The following is a 15,963-nucleotide window of genomic DNA, read 5'->3' as shown; positions in this document are numbered from 1 at the left end:
GCAAGTGAATGCTCTCTCAGTCCTCCAGGAGAGACCTCGAGAAGGAGACGTGCTGAAGCAAAGCCACAGGGATCTCCGAGGTTGCCCCTGTCCTGCGCCCCTGTCCTGCCTGGCTGATGTCAAGATCTCTCTGTGAGGTCATCGCCTCCCCACCACCTTTGTCAAATAGGCTGAGGTCCTGCCAAAGGCCCTTGTGATGTCACTGCCACACCTACCCCTCCCCTGCAGTGCTGATGTCCTACCCCTGTCCAGCCACATTGGATGTTTCAGCTGCTTCCCCTGGATCACCCCACTCAATGAGCATTCATTGTGGGCTCAAGCCCAACACAGTAAAACATCAGAGGCTTCTCCCCATGCTATGCTCAGTTTTTCATAAATTAGCAGACTTTATGGACAGAAGAGACAATTAGAGCATGTCTTCTGACCCCCTGCATATCACATGCCTTCTGTAGAGCATAGGAGCTAGTTTTTGACTACACACGTTCCAGAAAGCCATCTAGTCTTCATTAGAAGACATCAAGAGGTCGGGAATTCCCACCACTTCCCTTTCTAGTTTGTTCCTTTGGTGATTCATCCTCACGGTTGAATATGTGTGCCCTCTTTCTCATATGAATTGGTCTCTTTTGAGTTTCCAGCCACTGGGTCTTGTTATGCTTTTCTCTGCTAGATTAATGAGCCCTTTAATACCTGATATTTTCTCTCCATGAAGTCACTTCAACACTTCAATGATGTAAACAGGCTGAGCTCTTTCAATAGCTCACTAGCATCTGCCAGGAAGGGAGTCCCCACAGAGGGACACCGTAATCTCCCAGGGCGGGAAAAGGCTCTCACTGCCATTTCTTAACCTCATGGAGTATTCTCCTGTTCTGCCATCCCCACCCCTATTTAAGCATCTCCAGGTGTCTGAGGGAGCAGGAACCAAAGGCCATCCTGCAGCTCGGACAGAGATGGAGGTTGATGACCTACCTGCCCATGGTGACCATGGTGCAGGACAGCCCTCAGGACATGCGAATGCAGCTCCAGATCTGGGAGCAGCTTCCCTTTGCTGGCACAAGACCTTGCAAGTTGAGGGGGGTGAGACAGGCACTAACTTTTGGAAACCCTCAGTGGGATCAGAGGGTAATGGTTTGTAGAAAGTGATGTTGGAGAGCTTTACAAAAACTAGACAAGAACGGTGCATGTTCCAGGGCAGCTCCAGCCCTGGTGCTGTCAGTGAGACGTGTCCTCCCAGCCCTGCCTGACGGGTCTTTCTGTTCCAGAACCTCATTGTAACTGCAAGAAAAGCCCAACCTGTGGAGTTGTGGTTGCACTGATAGTTGTATCGTCTGCTTTGATCGCTGCCATCATTGCTCTGGCAGGTGAGTTCCCAGCTTCCGCCCTGCTCCCTTCCCCTCCAGTTATGATCTCCGTGCATCCCATTCTCCCGTGACCTACCACGATCGCTCTCTCCTCACCCTCCACCCCCCCACAGAAATTCACTCTCCTGCAGGGGTGGAGGGTGAGAAAACCTGGATTTGTGCTGGAAATGGCCCAACCTGATGATCACTTTAGATAAGCTATTACCGGCAGGACAGTGGGGTGGGAGGAGGTATTGTTTCATATTCTCTGTGTGTATATAAAGTCTGCTGCAGTTTCCACGGTACGCATCCGATGAAGTGAGCTGTAGCTCACGAAAGCTCATGCTCAAATAAATTGGTTAGTCTCTAAGGTGCCACGAGTACTCCTTTTCTTTTTGTGTAAAGAAGAACTTCCTTTTATTTGTTTTAAATCTGGTGCCCATTAATTTCGTTTCGTGGCCCCTAGTTCTTGTGTTATGGGAACAAGTAAATAGCTTTTCCTTAGTCACTTTCTCCGCACCACTCATGACTTTATAGACCTCTAAGCACTGTGTTTACATCTCATGTTACTGTGGCTCTGTAAGTGGCTATGGGCCATCTCACTGCGTGCTGTTTGGGTAGGTTGCGATTGTTCATGGGGGCGGGGGAGGTGAAAGAGTTAAAAATGTGACTTGGTATCAGAAAATATTTCAAATAATCTAGTGCCAGAACATGACCTTGAATGTGACAGCAGGTCGGTCCTCTGGGACCTTCTGCGAAGAAAAACAAAACATAGAAAGAAAAAGGAACACTTCAGCACCGGGGGAAAGGCAATTTCCTGTGTTTCTGAAGCCACCCGATTCCGTTTCTGAGCAAGTTGCAGTGTGCGAGAGAAATTCATCAAATTGAAATGTATGTCGTGCAACGTCCCTACAGCACTCGTGCAAGGGAAGTTGAACCAAATTACCACGGTGAGTTTCAGAGGCGCAAGCTGTTAAATGATGCAAAAACCAAGCTGAAAAGACAACAGCAACAGCTCAGATTTTGTTGTTACTATTATCACCTTTGACCAAAAAAGCAAAAGAACAACAAAAAAGACAAGACTGCGCAAAGCACTGGTTTGTTCTGTGTTTAGGTCCAGTAAAGATAGGACACAACTGTACCTTATATTTATTATTGAGTCTGCAAAAAATCCCTATGTAAATATGCACATGTAATTTATTTGTTTGTTTTTCCTACAGTTAGTTAAGTATTGTCAGAGCCGCATGCTGAGGCTGCCAAAAATTTGTGAGAACCCCGGCTCGAGAAAGTGTGAGGATTTGGTTTTCTATGTAACCATTACTTTCCAGTATTTATTCACTCTCGCTTGCATCTCTGTTCTTTGATGATAAACTCATTCCTGTTTTCTGTATATCTAAGTGCTGGGTTCTCAATAGAGTGGTTGGCCTGAATTGAATCTTACAAGCTGCTGTGGACCGCGCCTGAGGGATTAGAGTCACAGTTCTGCGTGTGCTCAGCGGAACGGGCTGAGCACTCCCGAGGGACGCTCAGAGGCTTTGGGGGTGTCGATCGCTAACCTGTACACAGAGAGCGAGGCCTGCAGGGGGCTGGAAGGTCAGGCCTGCGCTGCCAGGGGTGGTGGTTTGAGAGAGCTGACCCATGGCAGGCCTGGACAAGGCTCCCCCAAAGGTGCCTCGTTTGCCTGCTATGAATCGCTCAAACGGGCACACGTCCCCGGCTCATTCCACCCCTCCACCCCCCAGGTACAACGCGCACAAGGCATTCTGCCAGGGGCAAGGAGAACACGTGAGCTTCTGCCCTTCCGTCCCATTCCTGCTGCTTGCCGGGAGCTAGGCTGCCTGCGATGGGTTTTCAGTGTTTGCTACTTTCAGTGGGTTTAGCGTGTGAGTGGCTGCGGGAGGGGAAAAGAGAGTCGGAAAGTTGTATCCCGAGGGTTTAGGGAAGCATCAACCTCCACCGTCCCATGAAAGCCGTGGCAAATCAAGTATGTGAGGCGGTGCAGGGCGGTAGTTCACACTCCACCGCGTATGTCAGCCTGCAATGCAAGGAGGGGGGTGCACCAGACGTCTCTCTTTTCCTTGCTCGCCTGGACCCAACCCCAGTGATGATAGGGGGGATTTCTGGTTGGCTGTACCGGGCCTGCTACCCAGCAGTGTCTTGAGCCCACTCCCAGTGAAAATTCTCACCCTTCGTCTCACAAATAGGGTGCAGGCCGTATCAGGCCATACTGGGGTTGGCATTAGCTCCGCTCACCCCAGGGCCCTGGGCAGCAGACGGTTCAGATTCTCAGTTGGTTTTAAGAGCCATGGCAGGAGAGAGGAGGTAGGAGCCCCTTAAAACTATATTGGACACAGACAGGCTCTTGGGAAGTTTGATTTGTCCCATGGCCCCATCCCCACTCTGCCCCTTCCCCCAAGGCCTCACCCTTGCGCCCCCTCTTCCTGCGCCCAGGGAGTCAGCGCCCACAGCAGGTGTGTAAGACTAAGTGACGCATGTGTGTGTGACAGAGAGAGAGAGAGAGAGGGGTTAGATAATTTCTGTATTGATAAACACAAGAGTTCAAAATGAGTCGGGCCTCAAAACTGTGAGACCCACTTAAAAATCATGAGACTTAAAATACTAAATGCAGAGTTTTTTATTTCCTGGTTTGCGAGCCTTTGGCAGTCATGGTTTCTAGCATGCTCTGCAAGGGTTAAAGACTTTGTTTTGTCTGTCCTCCCTAAGAAAACCATGAGAACTGAGATTCTGGCCTGCTGACAGGACTCTAGGAGCTGGGGTTTTAAGAAAAACACCAGCTATCATGAGCCATAAAAGGGGAGAATGGGCAGTAAGTTACAGCTGGTTTAGAGAAAGTGCAACTCCCTAGAAGTCAGAAGGAAGCAGACGAGGAACTCTGTGTGGAACCAGGAAGAGTAGTGTCGTCCCCAGGGGGAGCCAGCAGGGCCGGGGCAGAGAAGGGTGTACAGTTCCGGGGCAGGGCGGCAGGGGGGCCCAGGCCCAGGTGAGTTCAGTTTTGACAGCTGGAGGTGGTGGTGCAGGGTACGGGGAGACTGAGGCACATGTGCCGGCCTGGGCTACCTACACTCAGAGCCCTGGGTATACACAGAGAGACTCAGCCTAAGCAATTGCTTGGGGCCCCCAGCAGCTCAAGGGGGGGGGCCCTAGTCCCTTTTTTTATTATAAGAACTTGTCTGTTTTAGTATTGGGGAGGGGGCAAAAGGCAACTTGGGGGGAGGGAGAGGAAGGGATGGGGTGGGTCAGAGCCTCTCCGCAAGCTGGGGAGAGAAGGAGACAGACAGACAGACAGACACACACCCCTCCCAGCGCCTGTCTTCCCACTTCCACATTGTAAGGTGGGGGGGAGGAGCGAGGGGGCGGGGCCTCAGGGGAAAAGGTGGTGCAGGGGGCGGGGCCCCAGTTCGGGCACCAGTGGTTTCCCCTCCCACCCCAACACACACACTTTTAAGTACTTCCACTGCCCCGGAAAGCCGAGTGTGGGGGGGACTGGGCTGCCACCCCTCCCCAGCCAGGCTCTCCCCAGCAGCTGGCTATGGCCGTTTGCTCCCTGCCTGGGGCCTGGCTGCCCAGTCTCTGTGGCACAATCGGTTAGCGCATTCGGCTGTTAACCGAAAGGTTGGTGGTTCGAGCCCACCCAGGGACGCGGACCTGCTTTGGGGGGGTAGGGATAGCCATAAGCCCGGGAGGCAGCGACACAAGAGCGGGGAGTGCTGCGGGATCCTGACCGGCTGGAGCCTCTGCTCTTCGCCCGCTCCCCGGGGACAGACAGCTGGGTGCGTTTCCCTTCGGTGTTGCTGACCTGCCCAGCTGAGCGGGGCTGCAGCCGCGGGACCCTCTCCCCGAGCCTGGCGGCTCCCAGCGGGGCAGCCCGTCCCCTCGCTGCTCCCTCTGCCTGCCCACCAGGGTCGCTCTGAGCCCGCTCCCCAGGGGGGCTCTGGCTCCAGGGGACATGAGCCTGGGCGAGCTGCGAGCCGGGCTCCAGCTGCCCGCAGAGCGATCAGGGGCTGGGGGTCTCCACCAGCAGGTGAGGAGGGGCTGGTGTTGTGCATGGAACTGGGAAGGAGCGAGCAGGGAGGTGCCGGGTTGGGGGGGAGGAGAAGAGCTGGGTGGGTGCATCGATCACACTGGGGAACCCGGGGTCTATTGGGGAGGGGGCTGTGCGCTGACCAGATGGGGGAGAGAGTGGGCGGGGTCTATTGGGGAGGGGGCTGTGCTCTGATTGGGTGGGGGTATTGGGGAGGGGGCGGGCGGGGTCTATTGGGGAGGGGGCTGTGCGCTGACGAGATGGGGGAGGGAGGGGGCGGGCGGGGTCTATTGGGGAGGGGGCTGTGCGCTGACCAGATGGAAGGAGGGTTAAGGGGGGCAAAATAGGCGGGCAACCTGCAGGAGCTGAAGTTGCCTCCCGAGACAAGAACTCCGCTGCTGGGCAGCAAATCACGAGCGCGGATTGTTTTGGGGTGGAAGGGGAAGTGGTTTTTCCCTGTCGTGAGGGAAGACGTCTCTGTTGGTCCCCAGGGCAGACTTTGTTTCTTTGTCTTTTAACTGATGGGCCAAAGTGTCCTAACACCCCCTCTGAACTGCCGTCCCGGCAGCGTCGCGTGTCTCAGCCCGCCATGTGGGGGGGTCCGGGGCTGACCCTCACTTGGGGTCCCAAGCGAGCCCTGGAGACGAGGCGCTGAAGGACGGGATCTTAGTGGAGGGCAGCTAAAGAGATTTTATTCTAGCAAAGCGCCAGCTCTCTGCCTGAAGCACCAATCTCCTGCCTGCTCTGAAATCCACCTGCTGACTTGGAGCCTTGACAGTTTGTGTGCCTCGGGGGGGGGCCCACAGGGCCATTTGGACAAGGGATTTCTGAGATCCCCTCCTCCCCCAAACAAAGCCCCCAACCAGCTAAAATTGACCTGCTTTCCTTACAGCCAGGGCTGAGATCACTGCACCAGGATTTTAAATGCATCCGACGCAGTGAGCTGTAGCTCCTGAAAGCTTATGCTCAGATAAATGTGTTCATCTCTAAGGTGCCACAAGTCCTCCTGTTCTGTTTTTAGACGGCTGAGAGTTCTCCCAGCAGAGTGCAGGGCATCCCCCAGCCCTTTCGGGGAGATCAAATAACCACGTTATGAACCACTTTGATTCTAGGTTGGCCGGCTGCTCAGCCGGTGTGAGACTCACACGCCAAGCAGATCACGCTGTGCCCGTGCAGGGAGAGAGGGGAAGGAGCTCGAAAACTAGTTATGACCCCAGGGGGAATGGTCCAGCCATTGAACCGCAGTGGGCACCATGAATTCATGCAGACAAGGTCCATCCATGGCTATGAGCCAAGATGGGCAGGGATGGTGTCCCTAGCCTCTGCCAGACGCTGGGAATGGGCAAGAGGGGATGGATCACTTGATGATTCCCTGTTCTATTCATTCCCTCTGGGGCACCTGGCCCTGGCCACTGTTGGAAGAGAGGACACTGGGCTGGATGGACCTTTGGGCTGACCCAGTGTGGGAGGTCTTATGCTCTTAGGAGTTCAAATCCAAGCCTTGGTAGGAAATCTGTATCTTAAAAAAAGGAGGCATCTTGCTCTAATCTGCCTCTCTCCAAGGGTTTTTATTATTATTATTATTTATTTTGGGGAAACTTAATCCAAATACAGCAGAATACTCAGAAGGTGCTAACCCTGTCTTTGAAATGACAATGAATTCCACATGCAAATGCTTGCTGGGAGCGGAGGGTGAGAAGGATGGAAGAGTGACTGGGAATAGGGGCAGAGAGGGGTTGAGTTTGGGGGCTAGGTGGGGTGGGGCACTGAGAAGGGAGGAGTGGGGGTGTGGGATGGGGACTGGGGGAGAATAGGAGCAGGGGTGTGTGGGCCATGATCTGGCACCTCCCAGCCCATATATGGCTGACACCCCCATGGGACCTGGGAGCTGGAAGGCCTTGGCCTGTCCTTGAGGGTTCTGAGCCTGTTTCCCTAAAACTTCCCATGTGTGCCTGTCCCTTGTGTGAGTGGCAGGATCTGGGGGAGGGGGGAGGGCCCTGGCCAACTCTGTAGTTCTGACCCCACCCTCTGTGCCCTCCATCCTCATGTGAGCATGGTTCTGGGGGGCCATTGCTTTTGAGGGAGGGTCCTGAGTCCCCTCCCTCCCAATGATCCTTGACCCCCTCATGTGAGCTGGGCTCTGTGGGTCCCTGCCCCTCTGGGGGTGTCTGAGCACCTCTTCCTGCACCCCCTGTGAGCCAGTATGTGGGGAAGCCCTACCACTGTGGGTGTGGAGCAGAGAACAGGCATACTGGGAGCATGCTCCAAGAACACACCGCTGACACCAGGGTGAGGAGCTGAGTCCGGGCACGCTTGATGCATATCCCAGGCTCTCCAGCAGTGGGGATGAGAATATCTACGGCCATGAATGGAGCAGTTCCAGAATATCGAGTTCAGCAAATCTCAACCACCTAAAAGCCAGGAAATACAGGTACGTGCCCAGGTAGCCGTAACTCCGCCCTCTGAGTGATGTCCCAACAGGTCCATCATACGCTCACACTCGGCCTTTTCACTGTCATGGGCAGGAGCTGCCTCCGCTTGCCCAGGGCTCAAACACTAATCACAATCCCTGCACAATACTGCACATGTGAAATGTACCAACCACTTCCCACTCACTCACTGGATACCATCTAACCTTAGACTTTCCCTTACCCATCATTCAACCCACAGCCTGCTCTGGCATCCCACCTCACTGCTGCCAATCCCCGTGGCAAGACCCCCCAGTGCCTTGCTACTGAGACAACATACACAAGTTTGCAACAAAATGAGGCAGACTGGAGCCTCAAGGTACAAGGCTTCCTGCGCTTTGATGGGGTGGGGGCAACCCCTGGTTTCCTCGTAGCCCAGTCACAGCTCGGACACTCCTCAAACTAACGCCTATCACCTCTCTCGACCTGCCCCACCCTTCAGTACAGCTACAGGTCCCACAGAGAGTGCAGCCGCTGTACATGCCGATAGTCCCAGTGCCTATTGCCTGCTCCAGGGAGCAGAGTTGAGGTTGCCTGGGCATGGACCGTAACTCTGTAATTCCCAGGTTTCTGATGCTTGAGATTTGCCGATGCCCACGTCCTGGAAGGGAAGGGAAGGAGCTGTCCCTGACTGGCAAGCCGGACCTCTGCCTGCATGAAGTCTCTGCTGCTTAACTGATTTCAGATTCCTGCCCCTGGTTGGAGCTGAATTCACACTGCTGCGGGGTGGTGGGGGGGGCGGGGGGGGACAGTCTCTTGGAGCCCCACAAGTCTTGTCCATCCCAGCGGCCTTTCAACCCTCTGGCTCTCTGTCTGTGCATGCTCAGTGTAGTCCAGGGGTCCTCAAACCGGGGGTCATGAGGTATTATGTGGGGATCACGAGCTGTCAGCCTCCACCCCCAAACCCTGCTTCATCTCCAGCCATTAAAACAGTGTTAAATATATTAAAGTGGTTTTCAATTTATAACGGGGGGTGCACTCAAAGGCTTGCTGTGTGGAAGGGGTCACCAGGACAAAAGTTGGAGAACCACTGGATAATCCATTTGGTTCTTGGGCTGGAGGCACAACCCTAAAAGGAGACGCACGCGCTTTTGCTTCTCGTGTTCTCCGTTTTGCTCCGGCTGGTGGGGCTGCAGGGGTAGCTGCTGCCCCTGTCCCAGGCTGGGTAGGGGGAAGGGAGGGACAAGGACCCTGGGCTGGAAGCACTGGGAATGAATTCTCAGCCAATCAGATTGTGGGGCGTGACACCAGGAGCATGGGCGAGGGTATGAAGCCAGAGAACTGGGTGGGGAATGGAGGGTTAACAGCTCCAGAGCCCATTGGGGTGGCATTGGGACAGGGGTGCTTGGGAGAGACACCACTGGTCACAATCCTGTAAGTGGGGAGTGGATGAACACGAGTGAATGTCACCATGTGCCTGAGGGATCCCAGCAGGCCAGGGCCAAGGACTGAAGTGAGATCCCTCCATCTGGTCCCTCCAGGGCGTGGTGAGGGGATATAAGGGGGGAATCCTGATATGGGGACCCCACAACCGGTTCTAAACAATGGAGGCAATGTTGTGACTGACAGGTCTGGGAGAAACTGTCCGAGCTCCCCTTAGAGAGAAGCTTGCCACGTTCAGACAATCTGCATGGGGCCAGGAGGTGACCAGCCCTGCAAACCAGCTGCCCAGCCACCCCAGAGGGGCCTGGTCCCAACCCAGCGCTCGCCCGGAGCCCAGATGGATCCAGCAGCTTCTCCCTCTGCCGGGGCACCGCAGCCCACAGGGCATCTTCATGGCAGGGATGGGCCTGGCACAACCCCAGGTACCGCGCTTCTCTGCCCGGGACGGGGACGGGGAGAGGCTAAACACGGACCCTGCAGGGCTGAGCGGCAGCAGGTGCAGCTGGCTGGTCCCTGTGTGGATCCCCCCATTGGGATCTTCTGCAGCTGCTCTTTGGAGGACAGGGAAGGGGCCCTATGGCCAGGCAGGGGGCGCAGCTGTGTGTGCAATGGGTGCAGGGGCTGGAGTTGGGGGGGAGGTTGTGGGAACTGGGGTGGGAGGGATGAGGGATTTCAGAGCAGCTGTAACAAGTTGACTGAAATGGTTCCATTGACTTTTTTTTTTTTTTTTTTTTTTTAGGAAAAATTGGGTGTTTGATTAAAGGCAAGTTTTTGTGGAAAGTGTCGGCTTTAATAGAAAACATTCACGGTCTTCTTGGAAAATTCAAAAACCAAAAATTGTTCTGTTTTCAATCATTCTGAACTAATTTTTTCTGATTCTGGTTTAAGATTTTGGCGGGGTTGGCCATTTTTGTCAGAAGTTTTTCTTGTTCTAGCCCTCCTGGATGGGGAGAAAAGCTTGAAAAGGTGACCCCTAAAGGCTCCACCACCAGGAGATCAAGAACAGAACCCAAAATTGTTTTCAAAATCTCATCTTGTTTAAGCCAATCTCATGGTTTTGGGGGGCTCTGACTTGTGATTTTTGGTCACTGGGGGTTGGCCACATGGGCTAGAACCAGCTTGGCCAGGATCCAGATGTTAACCCCAGTGTAGAGGGCCCTGGCAGTGGCCCATACCCAGCAGCTGTGGGGGACAGGAGAGAGATTTGATGTGTTCCCTGAGGTTCAAATTAGCAAGAGAAGCGGCCGGGGAGACACATTAGAAACTGGGGGATCAGTGACATTTAGGGTGAGGCAACATTGAAAATACTCAGCGGTTTTACAGTCGCTTTGCTCTGACGCTCTCAGCCCTGGTGGAGCAGAGCCCCCGGCCCTTCCCTGAACACACCCACAGATACCCCTGCAAGGGGGGTCCAGAGCTAGGAGCGGGGCATAGGGACCTTTGGGCACCAACTCCTCACCGCACTCTCCTCTCCCTGTTCTCTCTCTCTCTCCAGATCCAGCCAGCCGGAGCGGGGTGGAAGCTCCTCCCGCCCCACAGGGACCCCTTGCTGCAGCTGTCGTGAGTAAGTGTTGGGGAGCGAACCCCTCTCCCAGGTCGGGATCTCGGTGTCTGGGGTGGGGGGATTTGCTGGGGGGTGTCTCTGTTCTGCGCTTTCACAGCCCCGCTTTCCTCTCTCTGTTAAATCTCCTGGGGTGGGATCCACCTTCCACCCCTCCGCTGACCTGCCTGTGCCCCTCTCCTTTCTCTGCCAGGCCCCAGCCTTCGCTTGGAGCTCTCGCCGGGGAGGGGCTGCTGCTGCTGACTCTGCTCTGAGCTCTGCCTGAGGCTGGGGGAGATGCACTCGGCCCCTGGAGGGGTCAGGAACCAAAGGTAGAGAGAGCATCTCGCAGAGGTTGCCTGGAAACTAGTTCATGGTTTGAGTTTGTCTAGCTTGGCATTTGTCCAACTGGGAGTCCTGACCCAAAAGGGGGTTGCAAGGCTATGGTTGGGGGAGGGGGGAGTCAAGAGATCACAAAAATATTCTCAGGGGAGGGGGGCAGGAGGGGAAGAGGGCTACAACAGCTGCCCCTCTCCAGCTGCCCAGCTCTGAGGGCAGTGCCCCGCCCGTAGCAGCCCAGAAGTAAGGGTGGCAATACCATGTGTATGTTTCTATGAGTCCGTACAGTAACTTGCTATGACTGTTTGGGGATCGGGGGTTGTCATAGCCTGAAATACTTTCAAAGTGGGGCCAGCAAAACCAAAAGTTTGAGAAGCCCGGGTCTAGCTTATTCTGATACCTGTTGCTCCCAGCCTTCCCCCAGCTGGTTTTATAGAGCTGGTGAGGCTCTTCCTCCCCATCTAGTGTCCGATGCTAGTAAAGCAAGAGGGAAAAAAGGTATCCAAGCAACTCCAGACCCATTCATCGAAGCCTAGCTGAGTAGTAGGCAAGGGGCTGTAGAACACACTGTGAGGAAAGATGATGAAATTCATGGAGGTAAATGGCAAGGGGGATGTAACCAAAGGTAGATGGGGCCAGACTAACCCGAGTTCCGTCTTTGAGACGAGAACTGATTGTTTAGACAAGGGAAATGCAGCAGATCTACTATACTTGGACTTCAGTAAAGCATAGAATCATAGAATCATAGAATCATAGAATATCAGGGTTGGAAGGGACCCCAGAAGGTCATCTAGTCCAACCCCCTGCTCGAAGCAGGACCAATTCCCAGTAAATCATCCCAGCCAGGGCTTTGTCAAGCCTGACCTTAAAAACCTCTAAGGAAGGAGATTCTACCACCTCCCTAGGTAACGCATTCCAGTGTTTCACCACCCTCTTAGTGAAAAAGTTTTTCCTAATATCCAATCTAAACCTCCCCCACTGCAACTTGAGACCATTACTCCTCGTTCTGTCATCTGCTACCATTGAGAACAGTCTAGAGCCATCCTCTTTGGAACCCCCTTTCAGGTAGTTGAAAGCAGCTATCAAATCCCCCCTCATACTTCTCTTCTGCAGGCTAAACAATCCCAGCTCCCTCAGCCTCTCCTCATAAGTCATGTGTTCCAGTCCCCTAATCATTTTTGTTGCCCTTCGCTGGACTCTCTCCAATTTATCCACATCCTTCTTGAAGTGTGGGGCCCAAAACTGGACACAGTACTCCAGATGAGGCCTCACCAATGTCGAATAGAGGGGAACGATCACGTCCCTCGATCTGCTCGCTATGCCCCTACTTATACATCCCAAAAAGCCATTGGCCTTCTTGGCAACAAGGGCACACTGCTGACTCATTTGATATGGTACCACATGGGAAATAATTAGCTAAATTAAGGAAGGTGGGGATCAGCACAAGAATTGTAAGGTGGGTGAGGAACCGACTGAAGGGGAGAAGGCTGAAAGATGAACTATGGGACCAGAGGGAGGTTCCTAATGGAGTTCTTCAAGGATCTGTTTTGGGATCCATCTTCATTAATCTCTTTACTAATGGTGTTAACACGAAAAGTAGGAGAGTGATAACAAAACTTACTGATGATAAAAAGCTGGGAAACATGGTCAGTACAGAGGAGGGTCGGAATCTTACACAGGAAGATCTGGATGACCTTGTAGACTGGAGTAACAGAAAAAAGATGAAATTTAATAGAACCGGGTGCAAGATCCTGCACGTAGGGTCTAATCATAAGAATTTCTGTTGCATGCTGGGGGCTCATCAGTTGGAGGAGACAGAGGAAGGGCGAGACCTTCATGAGTTGGTCGATTACAGGATGATGGAGCCACCAATGTGATGTGACCCATGAAGAAGGCAAATGTGACTCTAGGATGTATCAACTGAGGCCTTTCCAGTAGAGATAGAGAAGCATTAATGACATTGTATATGGCACTGGGGGGCCCTCATCTGGAATGGAGGGTCTGTCCTATGAGAGGAGAAAGGGAGAGCTGGGCTGGTTTAGTCTAGCAAAAGGAAGGCTGAGAGAGGATCTGATGGCTCTCCATAAATACATCGGGGGGTAGACACCAGGGAGGGTGAAGAGCTGTTCTACATAAAGGACAATGTAGGCACAAGAACAAATGAGGATCAAGTGGCCAAGAAGAAGTTTAGGCTGGAGATTAGAAGGTTTCTAACCATCCAAGGAGGGAAGTTCTGGATCAGCTTCCAAAAGGAGTTGTGGAGCAAACAACTTTATTAGTTTTAAGATAGCTTTGGACACATTTGAGTGTGATTTGCATGACAGGGTTGCTTGTGGTGGTGGGGGTTGGACTGGCCAACTCTGGGGTCTTTTCTGGCATATGTCTTATAGTCCCAAGTCTCATGCTTCAGGGCTTCAGCTGGTCACCTGCAGGGGTCAGGAAGGGACTTCTCCCCCCCCATCCCATGTATTCTGGGTTGGGGGCGGTGTTTGTTGTTTGTTTCCATCCTCTGAAGCATCAGAGTTAGCCCTGGCTGGAGGTGGGACACTGGATGGGGTGGGCCAGTTCTCTGGAGTGGAACCAAGCTTTCGTTCTCTCAGGAGCTTGGGTGGCTGCGTCTAATGCTGGGTCACATGCTCAGGGTCTCAGTTATTGCCATATGTGGGGTTGGGAAGGAATTTTCCTCCAAATCAGATTGACAGGGAGCTAGGGGGTGTTTAGCCTTCCTCTGCAGTGCTGGGGGCAAATCCTTTGCTGGGACCAACTGGGTATCTCTCCCTTAATCAGTTCTGTTAGAGGCACCTGCTTTCCAGTTCCAGAGGTCACTGATCAGCCCCAGCAGACGACCCCCAGCCAGGGGGCACTGGGAAGTTCATTTTCAAGAGGATTTCATGGCTCATGATGAACTGGGCATGCAGATCCCTTAGGTAGCTCTGAAAATCGCTGCCTGGGGAATGGAGATACCTGGCTAGTGGGGCAGAAAAAAAAAACCCAAAAACCCCAAACCCCACACCTCCCCCACTTTTTTGATGGCTTAAAATATTGAGTAAAATACTTCCCCTGTGGCCTGTGCAGTGCAAGAAATCTGATAAGCATTTATGAGACTTTAGGACGGGTGCAATTTCTATAAAATTGGCATAATGGCTGTGATGGAGCCTCACAGATGAACTCCATCTCCATAGAGATCACTCCAAGTGAGTGTCAAAGGAACCCGCTTACCGCCCCACTGTGTATCCTGTATCTGCCACAGAAGGAGTGACGAGAATCAAGAGTTGTCCGGGGTAACCTAGGGCCATAACCGCAGGGGGGTGAGGTGGGATTGAGGAGTATTGACAAATCTCTGGTGGAGGGAGCCAAGGCCTGGGATAGCCGGGAGCTGCAGGTTGGGCTTGAGGGGCAATGAGGTGTTTGTCTACACTGAGACAGCTCATAGCCTGACATGGTTGTCCAATTTGGTTCCTTGTTCAATCTTTTTGCCTTCATCCGTCTGCCTGCATAGGCAGCACAAACTTCCCTGAACTCGGCCCTTAACCCAGCCATGGGGCTCTCTGCTTGGATTGTAGATTTCAGCCATGCTTCGTGCCTTGCTGTGAACATCACATTGCAGCTGCCATTGGGAGATGCTGTTAGGGGTCACTACAGAGCAGCAGATGGCCAAAGAGCCAGTCCCCTGCTCCCGACAGAGCCCCAGGATGACCCCAAGAGCAGCGATGTGGGGGAGATGGAAGTGGAAGAGATGGGAGAACAAGAGGACGAGGAGATGGACGTGGATTAGAACATCGCTCTGAATCTGATCTGTATAGTGCTGGATGTGCATATGGACCATAGGATGTGCCCCTATAGGAGGGGCACTGTTTACAGACCTAAACCTCTCAGGGATTTTTTAAAATATATTTTATTATTACGTTCTCCTTTGCACTTACAAGCTTTGAGCAGATTTGGGGATTAATGAATGTTCCATTTACAGTGATGTCACTGTGTTGACAGCTCTGGGATTCGGACACGATACGGGTACAGTAGGGTAACGTGCATCAAATCTCTTCAATACAGACAGTGTGATCCGAGAGCAGACGAACGACCGGCAGGCTTTGTGCTGACCTGGTGTGAGTCAGAGCAGCCTTGAGGCTGCTGTAACATTCTGCTCCCCAGAGGCCCAGGAGCAGAGCACGTGCCGAGCCTTCACAACAGCCAGGGAGATGCCTTGTGCAGGGGAATTTTCAAGGGCTGTTTACACCCATTTTAAATCCCCTTTGCCTCCCAGAGTTACTTAATGGGGCAGAATGTGACTGACTTCAGATTTTTCACAAATTGGCTGTTTTCTGCGGAAAGTTCTTTTTGTTGTTTTTTTTACCACCCCCCCCCCAATGTCTGAAAAACAAAATATTTGCACTAAACCAAAAACATTTCAATCTGTAGAGCCTGCTGGGATGCTGCAAGGGAGCTGTGGTCCAGGTGTCTCATGTCCCCATTCTGCTCTGGGGGGGGACTCTCCTCATTCTGGTTGGCTGGACTACATCTCCCATGATGCACCATAGTCAGAGACACCCACGATACAGCTGGCTCCCCTCACCTTGAGGAGAGACTGTGGTGCACTGTGGGAGATGCAGTCAGATCAAGAAACCACCAAGCCTCCTGAGAAAAATGCACCATGTTATATGTTGTTTCATGTCATGAAATATTTCAGTTCAATGTAATCCTACCAGGGTACCATGTGGCCTCATGGCAGCATTACATTGAACTGAAATATTTTGGTTTTCAACTTTTTGCCTAAAAGTGTAACTTTCTGTAGAAAATTTCAGTGAAAATTATTTCCCCCCCCCCCCCGCATTTTCATCAGTTTGCCATGGTGGGGGG

At 52.9% G+C, this 15,963-nt stretch overlaps 1 protein-coding gene and 1 non-coding gene across 2 annotated transcripts in view; one reads left to right on the top strand and one right to left on the bottom strand.

Annotated features, from left to right (window-relative positions):
* LOC140904638 (uncharacterized) overlaps positions 1-15,963 on the bottom strand; it is an 819,798-nt gene that overhangs the window by 180,210 nt on the left and 623,625 nt on the right.
* Positions 4,925-4,998, top strand: TRNAN-GUU (transfer RNA asparagine (anticodon GUU)). The gene has a single exon. It is a non-coding gene; the product is annotated as a tRNA-Asn (tRNA).

Source organism: Lepidochelys kempii, chromosome 14 (assembly GCF_965140285.1).
Source record: "Lepidochelys kempii isolate rLepKem1 chromosome 14, rLepKem1.hap1, whole genome shotgun sequence".
In the NCBI taxonomy this organism is placed as follows: domain Eukaryota; kingdom Metazoa; phylum Chordata; order Testudines; family Cheloniidae; genus Lepidochelys; species Lepidochelys kempii.
The sequence above is the reverse complement of the archived record's forward strand: the minus strand, read 5'-3'. Positions and strand labels throughout refer to the sequence as shown.